This window comes from Podarcis liolepis (genome assembly GCF_965112155.1).
Source record: "Podarcis liolepis genome assembly, chromosome: 4".
In the NCBI taxonomy this organism is placed as follows: domain Eukaryota; kingdom Metazoa; phylum Chordata; class Lepidosauria; order Squamata; family Lacertidae; genus Podarcis; species Podarcis liolepis.
Genome location: NC_139558.1, coordinates 100106010 through 100115578, shown reverse-complemented (window position 1 = coordinate 100115578; position 9569 = coordinate 100106010). Strand labels below are relative to the sequence as shown.

The window sequence follows — 9569 nt, the reverse complement described above, 5'->3', positions numbered from 1 at the left end:
CGCCCAAGGAGCCGGCAGGCCCCGCCCCCGCGCTCAACCGCCGCCCGCACACGCCCAACGGCCGGGCCTTAATAATAATAAGGAGGAGGGGGCGGGAACCCCCCAAGCCCCGCCCCTCAGGCTGAGTAACGCGCTGCGGCAGGCTTGGGTTGCGCGCGCAGCTTTCCCTAAGGGATTGTCCCGAGGGCTGATGGGGCGTGTAGTTTTGTCGCTCTTTTTGCTGTCTCCCAATTGGGGGCGTTGTCGCCCCCGACAGGTTCCCTTGAGAAACGTGGAATTGTAGAGCTGGAAGCAGGACTGGATTTAGGTTTGATGAGGCCCTAAGCTCCTGAAGGTAATGGGGCCCTTTCTATGTCCAGCTGTCCTTTGTCAACAACAAATTGTTGCTGCTTTTTGTGCTGAATATAGGCTATATGGTAATTTATGGACCTCATAGGTATCTAAAGCCATTTGCACATGTTGCCTTGCAACCAGCCCATGCAGAATGTAGGCACCCTATATATAGAAAGGAGCAAACCAGGGATATTTTAGGGAGCAGGCTAGCAGGCGGGGCCCATGACTTACATCACAGGAGCCTACACAACACAAAACACTGTTGCTGTATGTAGGTTTTATTTTATTTGTTTGTTACCTTATATTTTGGAAATGTACATCCAGTTGCTTTTTCCCTTTACATTTTTTTGACCCCTCAAGAGAGGGGCCCTAAGCTATAGCTTGTTTTGTTGTTGTTTAGTCATTTAGTCGTGTCCGACTCTTCGTGACCCCCTGGACCAGAGCACGCCAGGCACTCCTGTCTTCCACTGCCTCCCGCAGTTTGGTCAAACTCATGCTGGTAGCTTCAAGAACACTGTCCAGCCATCTCGTCCTCTGCCATCCCCTTCTCCTTGTGCCCTCCATCTTTCCCAACATCAGGGTCTTTTCCAGGGAGTCTTCTCTTCTCATGACATGGCCAAAGTAATGGAGCCTCAGCTTCACGATCTGTCCTTCCAGTGAGCACTCAGGGCTGATTTCCTTCAGAATGGAGAGGTTTGATCTTCTTGCAGTCCATGGGACTCTCAAGAGTCTCCTCCAGCACCAGAATTCAAAAGCATCCATTCTTCGGCAATCAGCCTTCTTTATGGTCCAGCTCTCACTTCCATACATCACTACTGGGGAAACCAGAGCTTTAACTATACGGACCTTTGTTGGCAAGGTGATGTCTCTGCTTTTTAAGATGCTGTCTAGGTTTGTCTAGCTTGTTTAGCTTATACGTAACTCCGGCACTGGCTGGAAGGGACCCTGAGGTTCAATATGCAGTCACAGAGAATCAAACCTGTAACCTTGGCGTCATCAGCACCATGCTGCAACCCACTGAGCTGTCTGGGCTGACTGCGTATCCTGAAGAAGGAGCTTGCATGCTTCTAAGGATTCTTCGCATGCAGTGCAGGCTGCATCTGGAAACTGTCGCAGGGATTCCCACCGCCTGCCACTGCCACCAGGCATCTCTTATCACGCCCCCCCTTTTTAACTACCTGTTTTGCATTCAAAACGAGCAGCAACCATTGCCAGAAGGGGGAAAGGGAAACTGCAAGTCCGTTAAGTGGCTTGTTGTTCCAGTGAAAGCATCTCGCTGCCGTGCGGCTTAATAATCGATTTCTCATAATAACTCTTTTCTGTCGTCACACAGCCCTGGTTAGATACCGGCACTGGTGATTCTTCCGCCTCTGCCCTGCGTTGCCTTCATTTTCCTTGCTATCTCCCACTTCCGAACTAGCTTCTGGAACAAAATGAGTTTAGCAAACGGAACCTATTCATTCGATAGTAAGGAGTCTAAAATTAAATTGCACCTGGATGTAAATTGCATTTATTTATTTTTATATCTCACCGTTTCCAGCAAGGAGCTGGAGGTGGTGTACCTGGTTCTCTCCCTTATTTAATGCCCACAACAATGCTGTGAGGTAAGGTAAATGTAAAGGACTCCTGGACAGTTAAGTCCAGTCAAAGGCAACTATGGTGTTGTGGCGCACATAGAATCATAGAATCATAGAGTTGGAAGAGACCACAAGGGCCATCGAGTCCAACCCCCTGCCAAGCAGGAAACACCATCAGAGCACTCCTGACATATGGTTGTCAAGCCTCTGCTTAAAGACCTCCAAAAGAGGAGACTCCACCACACTCCTTGGCAGCAAATTCCACTGTCAAACAGCTCTTACTGTCAGGAAGTTCTTCCTAATGTTTAGGTGGAATCTTCTTTCTTGTAGTTTTGATCCATTGCTCCGTGTCCGCTTCTCTGGAGCAGCAGAAAAGAACCTTTCTCCCTCCTCTATATGACATCCTTTTATATATTTGAACATGGCTATCATATCACCCCTTAACCTCCTCTTCTCCAGGCTAAATATGCCCAGCTCCCTTAGCCGTTCCTCATAAGGCATCGATTCCAGGCCTTTGACCATTTTGGTTGCCCTCCTCTGGACACGTTCCAGTTTGTCAGTGTCGTTCTTGAACTGTGGTGCCCAGAACTGGACACAGTACTCCAGGTGAGGTCTGACCAGAGCAGAATACAGTGGCACTATTACTTCCCTTGATCTAGATGCTATACTCCTATTGATGCAGCCCAGAATTGCATTGGCTTTTTTAGCTGCCGCGTCACACTGTTGGCTCATGTCAAGTTTGTGGTCAACCAAGACTCCTAGATCCTTTTCATATGTACTGCTCTCAAGCCAGGCGTCACCCATCTTGCATTTGTGCCTCTCATTTTTTTTGCCCAAGTGCAATACTTTACATTTCTCCCTGTTAAAGTTCATCTTGTTTGTTTTGGCCCAGTTCTCTAATCTGTCAAGGTCGTTTTGAAGTGTGATCCTGTCCTCTGGGGTATCTTGCTTTCAGGCTGAGGGAGCCGGCGTTTGTCCGCAGATAGCTTTCCGGGTCATGTGGCCAGCAGGACTAAACTGCTTCTGGTGCAACGGGACACCGTGACAGAAACCAGAGTGCACGGAAATGCCGTTTACCTTCCTGCCAGAGTGGTACCTATTTATCTACTTGCACTGGCGTGCTTTTGAACTGCTAGGTTGGCAGGAGCTGGGACAGAACAATGGGAGCTTATCCCATCGTGGGGATTCGAACCACTGACCTTCCGATCAGCAAGCCCAAGAGGCTCAGTGGTTTAAACCACAGCGCCACCAGTTAGGCTGAAAGGCAATGACTGGCCCAAAGTCCCCCCTTGTGAGATTTTTCTCTCTGGTATTGGGAGAATCTTATGAATGCAAAGCCCTGCTAGATCAGGCCAGATACCTCAAAAGGAAACCCGCAAGCAGAGCACAAGACCACTCTCTTCTCCATCAGCTTCCAGCAAGTGTTATTCAGAAGCGTTATTGCCTCATTCCATGGAAGAAGCATCTAGCCATCCTGGCAATATTAGTAGCCATAGATAGACTTATCCTGCTGTCTAGTTCTTCTAGGGCAAAGCCCGCAAAGGGATCAGTCCTGGTTCTTTGCCAGACATCTTGAACTGTAGGCTTCAATTAGGGTAAACAACAGCAGCTTTGAGAGACCAATAGTTTCACCCAGGAGAAGGCATTTAAAAATATAAGAGGCTGCTGGATTGCTAGCCAATGCCCTGTCTAGTTCAACCAGGTGAGAACTGCCCACAAGCAAACTGTAACCTTCAGAAATCCAGGTTTCGTGTAAACGCATCTGCCCCTCCACAGAAAACTCAAAGACGAGTTCCAAAAATTTAGACCAATTTGTGGATCCCTTATTAAGAACGTGTTTTACAGATGTATAAAGTTGTGGTGTATGTAATGGAAGATAGGTTTTCATAATGTATTTTGGAGGACGGGGTCTCAGGGGAAATTTAAAGAACACAATTAAAAAATAATAACCCCAATTACATGTGTAAAACAAATATCAACATTTTAATAAGACGTCCTTCAAAGACAAAAACGGGGAGGCTGATGTGCAGGGTGGGGAGCGGCTGCCCCAATATACAGAAGATGTGCTTGGAACTTAGATATCTGAAATATGTTCTGAGGCTGGAGTCTGACTCAAAAGCTCAAATAAAGGAATTTTCACAGTATGTCTGGAGGCTGGCTTTCCCCTTAAAGCCTGCTGCTAGAGAAGGAAGCAAAGGCATCCCTGAATGCATTATCAAGTCTTCTGTTGCCATGGTGACCACAGGCACTGCAGAGAAATCTGGATCATCTGGGCAGGAAGGCTGTGGCGATGGAGCTGTTTGCGTGTCTCTGGGTGCTGGAGGGGCACCCCCCCCCCAAAGCAATGCATGCCCATCTCCCCCAGAAACACAAGCAGTGGGTCCGGACCCTCATAAACCCCCCTTTTGTATAAACACAAAAATGATGGTCACAAATCAGGGGTGACAGATGACGGAATTTTATCCTGCACAGGACTTGGCGTAATTGCTCTTCATCCCTTTCGCTCTTTTCATATCTGTAAAGAGGTTTCACTGATTTTCAGATGGGTGCAGCTCTCATCTGTAAATTAAATTACATTTAATCAGATGCCATCGTTTTGCTGTTTATCAATACGAGCCACGTTATCGTAAAATTGCTTAAATGTTTTTAGTTCTGGAACGAGTGAAACCCTAAAGAAAAGTGTGTCTCACGAGCAGATGGTGACTGAACTCCTAAACCTGCTTTCCTGAGAAGCAGCCCCAATGGACTAGCAGGACTTCCTTTTGTGTAAACCCTTAATTGCACAATGCAAACCTGTGTGCTTACTGGGGACTAAATTGGATGATACATTTATAGAGTCCTTACGTAGGTTCCCTATTGGTAGGAGAAGATAACGGAGGCAAACCAGAGAAGATTGAGAAGCAAAGCAGCTAGTAAGCCTGATCTTTATTGATCTGTTGCAACAGGGTCCTCACCACACACAGGAGGGAGGAGGAACCCAGAACAATGGCGCACAAGGCCTTATATAGACATTTTAAAGTCCCTGCCCTGGAGCTCAAGACCACCCCTCCATACATCATACATACATCACAGAAGGGGCGGTCTACAGCAGAAATCTGAGTGGTTTGTTTACCTCCTGTCTGCCAGGTTACCTGTTTAATGGTCACTTGATTGGATTGCCTGGGGAGCCTGGCCAGTCTTTTGTAATGATAAATACTTAGTTCCTGAGCCAGGTCACAGGCTCACACCGTATTCATATCTTAAATGTGCCCTTAAGACACGATTTGTGAAGGAAAAAGACAATGGGGAGGTTTCCCACTTTGACTTTGCAGAGAAATAATTGAGGTCAATTTGTTCAGGACTTTTTTCCGTGGGGTTTTCAGACATGTGGTTTATATATTTATGTATGTGTTTGCTTGGTACATTTATGAACATTTATTACATATCTAAGGGACGCAGGTGGCGCTGTGGGTTAAACCACAGAGCCTAGGACTTGCCGATCAGCAGGTCGGCGGTTCGAATCCCCGTGACGGGGTGAGCTCCCGTTGCTCGGTCCCAGCTCTGCCAACCTAGCAGTTTGAAAGCATGTCAAAGTGCACGTAGATAAATAGGTATCGCTCCAGCGGGAAGGTAAACGGCGTTTCCATGCGCTGCTCTGGTTCGCCAGAAGCAGCTTAGTCATGCTGGCCACATGACCCGGAAGCTGTACGCCAGCTCTCTCGGCCAGTAAAGTGAGATGAGCGCCTCAATACCAGAGTTACCCGCGACTGGACCTAATGGTCAGGGTTCCCTTTACCTTTAAGACCTTAAAATTCTTATCACAGAACCTAGTGCGAAGGGCTGGGGGCTTTAAGCCTCTGTCTCTATCCAGACCATGGGCCCTGGCCCACCTTGCATGGCTGTTGTAGGACTACAGTGTTGGACCTCCGCTGTATGAGGCAATATGCTTCCGAATACCAATTGCTGGGAATCTCAAATGGGCATCCCATTGGAGCATGTGGTTGGTCCCTGAGATAAGACCAGGATGCTGATCTATATGGACCTCATATGGATCCAGCAAGACTCTTGCATTCTTAGGTTCTTACATTGCATCAGCCTTTCAGGGTCATGCAAGGTGACCTGGGTGGCTCTCCAGAAGACCAGCTGCGCACACAGATCAATCTCCTTTTTCCAGGACACCTTTCGTCTGATCATTACTTATTTAACACCAATACTGTCCTCCTTTATCTGGACGTCTCAGATTACGAGGCACTGATACCCTGGGGGCTGGATGTTTCGCTTTGTCCCTGTTAAGCTGGTGTGTGTGTGGGTGTTCACTCCCAACCTCTGGCAAACCTTAAACTTGGGTTTTTTTTAAAATGAAAGCATCTTCAATGCTGGCTCACTGCAGGAGGAGCAACAAAGAAGCATAGCTGTCAACCGTCCCTTATTTGGCGGGAAACCCCCTTATCCCAGCACCATGTCCCGCTGCTGTCCCTTATTGATGATGTCCCTTAATTTCCCGGGTTTCAAAGGAAGCAGCTTCTCTCCCTCCCTCCCTGCCGGCCAGGGAGGAGGGAGGCTCCAATGTGTTGCTTGGCTGCGTTGCTCACCCAATAAAGAGTCTAAGAATGACTGGGGGGTGGAGCTTGCATGCCTTGTGCCGATCAAATCAGACGCGTTCCCTGGGGACTCGCCTTTGCTCAGCGCTTCCCAGCGGAGAGGTGACGGTGGTTTTCCTTGCTGCAACCCCTTTGCCGGGTTGCTGCGCTGTGGGAACCACCGCTTGAGGCTTTGTTTGGCTGCTGGCTGGGCTTTCTGCCTTTGGTTTGGAGGGGCTCAGAAGTTGAACATACCTGTGCTCTGAAAATCCCTTATTTTGGCTGCTGGTCCCTTATTTCCGAGGCTGCTGGTCCCTTATTTTCAAATCTGTAAGTTGACAGCTATGCGAAGAAGTGAAGCGGCGAGAATGTACAGGATGAGTAGTAAGACATGTTGGAAATGCAAAGATAAAGATGGAGATTTTTACCACATGTGGTGGACGTGTGAGAAAATGAAACAGTTTTGGGAACTGATTTATAACGAATTAAAAAAGATATTTAAATACACTTTCCCGAAAAAGCCGGAAGCTTTCTCGCTAGGCTTGATGGGAGAGGAAATAGAAAAAGCAGATCAAAGGTTATTTATGTATGCTACGACTGCTGCCAGAACTTTGTTAGCCCAAAAATGGAAAGTACTAGAATTACCAACAATAGAGGAGTGGCAGACGAAGATGGTTGATTATACAGAACTAGCAAAACTGACCTGTAGAACCAGAAATCAGGAGGAAACAAAATTCCAAAAAGATTGGAGTAAATTTATGAAGTCCATAAATAATAATTGTAGAAATTTGAAGACTCTGGCAGGACTGAAATAAATCTTATGACGTAGATAGGATTGCATACAATAAGAAACTGTGGAAAAATAGCTGACATAAGAAAACCTGTTGAAGGGAGGGAAGGAAGTAAATTCTCAGCAGAGTGTGGGGAAAGAATGTGGGTAAATGACGGTTGAATTTTACTGTATTTTGTTTGTTTGTATTAAATGAAACACCAATAAAAAGCTTTAAAAAAACAAAAGTGAAGTGGCTTGGTCCTGAGCTGAGTTTCTCGTCTGACCTGGGGTCAAAGCAGCTGAGCGTTTTTGTCCCATTCAACCCAAAGGTTAAGAATGTAAGAAGAGGCCCGCTGGATCCAGCCAATGGCCCATCTAGTCCAACATAACAATAACAATAATAATTTATTATTTATACCCCGCCCATCTGGCTGGGGTTCCCCAGCCACTCTGGGCGGCTTCCAACAGAACACTAAAATACAATAACCTATTAAACATTAAAAACTTCCCTAAACAGGGCTGCCTTCAGATGTCGTCTAAAAGTCTGGTAGTTATTGTTCTCTTTGACATCTAGTGGGAGGGCGTTCCACAGGGCGGGAGCCACTACCGAGAAGGCCCTCTTCCTGGTTCCCTGTAACCTCACTTCTCGCAATGAGGGAACTGCCAGAAGGCCCTCGGTGCTGGACCTCAGTGTACTGGCTGGATGATGGGGATGGAGACACTCCTTCAGGTATACTGGACCAAGGCTGTTTAGGGCTTTCAAGGTCAGCACCAACACTTTGAATTGTGCTCAGAAATGTACTGGGAGCCAGTATAGGTCTTTCAAGACCAGTGTTATATGGTCTCGGCGGCCACTCCCGGTCACCCGTCTAGCTGCCGCATTCTGGATTAGTTGTAGTTTCTGGGTCACCTTCAAAGGTAGCCCCACGTAGAGTGCATTGCAATAGTCCAAGCGAGAGATAACTAGAGCATGCACCACTCTGGCGAGACAGTCTGCAGGGCAGGGAGGGTCTCACCTGCATACCGGGATAAGATGGAGATAGCAGCCAGGTTTTAGCAACATGCGACGAGGATTCGTGAATGTTAATATACAACTTAAGTGTTAGATGCAGGTTTCTGATGAGTGTTTTTATTGAGCTGATCCCTTCTGGAATCTTGTATATATGCCAATAAAAGTTTGAAAAAAAAAATTTGAACTGGATTTGCCTCCTGAGTTCCACAGTATAACAATGTGAAGGAGTCCTTTTTTATCTGCTCTGAATCTTCCAGCCTTCCGCTTTGTTGGATGCCCACGAGATCAACGCCAGGCTGGCAGCTCTGCCGGGGAGTCATAGTCCCTAACCTCCAGCGGGCACCGGGTTGGGGAAGCCCGTTCTGTAGCAAAAGCCTTGCTATGGAGATGGTGGGGCGATGCTTTGGAATTCTGCAGCGTCCCTCTGATTGGCTGCCGGTGATGTCATCCCCCATTCAGGTTGACTCTGCTGTTCCTTGATCACAATGGTAAAAATCTCGCCCCGGTTTCATTGAATGCAAAGTCAGATGCGGCCCTAGCAGAATTTGCAAAGGTTTTGCTGGCTCTCTGTCCCACCACTTTATCATCATCAATGCAACAGAGGCATCACCCTTCTCCTGACGACATGTTTCCTTCCCTAGGTCCCATGTTTGGGCCCCAAAAGCTGCTTCCAGCCACGGTATACCTTACCGGGTCCATACTTTCAACCTGAATAGAACAGATTTACTTTTTCTTTTGCTGCATATTTGCATCATGCTCTGTCATCAGTGGGACGCGGGTGGCGCTCTGGGTTAAACCACAGAGCCTAGGACTTGTCAACCAGAAGGTCGGCGGTTCGAATCCCCACAACAGGGTGAGCTCCTGTTGCTCGGTCCCTAAAAGCACACATTCTGCTCATGTAAAAACACCAGGCAGGCCTTACAAATAACCCAGAGAAGCATTTTAAATAAAAGGGCACATTCTACTCATGTAAAAACACGCTGATTCCCAGACGGTCTGCGGGCCAGATTTAGAAGGCGATTGGGCCGCATCCGGCCCCCGGGCCTTAGTTTGCCTACCCGTGGTTTAACAAGTACAGTAGCACTTTCTTTTATCTGCCCTGAAATCTTCCCACCATGAGTTGTAGCATGATGAGAGAGGAAGGAAAACCTTTTCTCTATCCCCTTTCTCCAATCCATCCCTAATTTTATAAACTCACCTGAACTCAACATTGAGAAAAGCTTCGTGAGCCCAGGGACCACATCGCCGGGTCACCTTGGTCCACCCTTTATTACCTGTGTGTTTTCATAGCAACTCTGCCCTGTGGTTTCCCGGGT

At 47.4% G+C, this 9569-nt stretch overlaps 1 long non-coding RNA gene across 1 annotated transcript; it reads right to left on the bottom strand.

Moving 5' to 3' along the window:
- Positions 1-3874: 3874 nt before the first annotated feature.
- LOC310705438 lies at positions 3875-9547 on the bottom strand. Its single transcript, XR_014525282.1, has 2 exons — positions 9452-9547; positions 3875-4469 (listed from the first exon to the last, which is right to left on the bottom strand). It is a non-coding gene; the product is annotated as an uncharacterized lncRNA (long non-coding RNA).
- Positions 9548-9569: the final 22 nt, after the last annotated feature.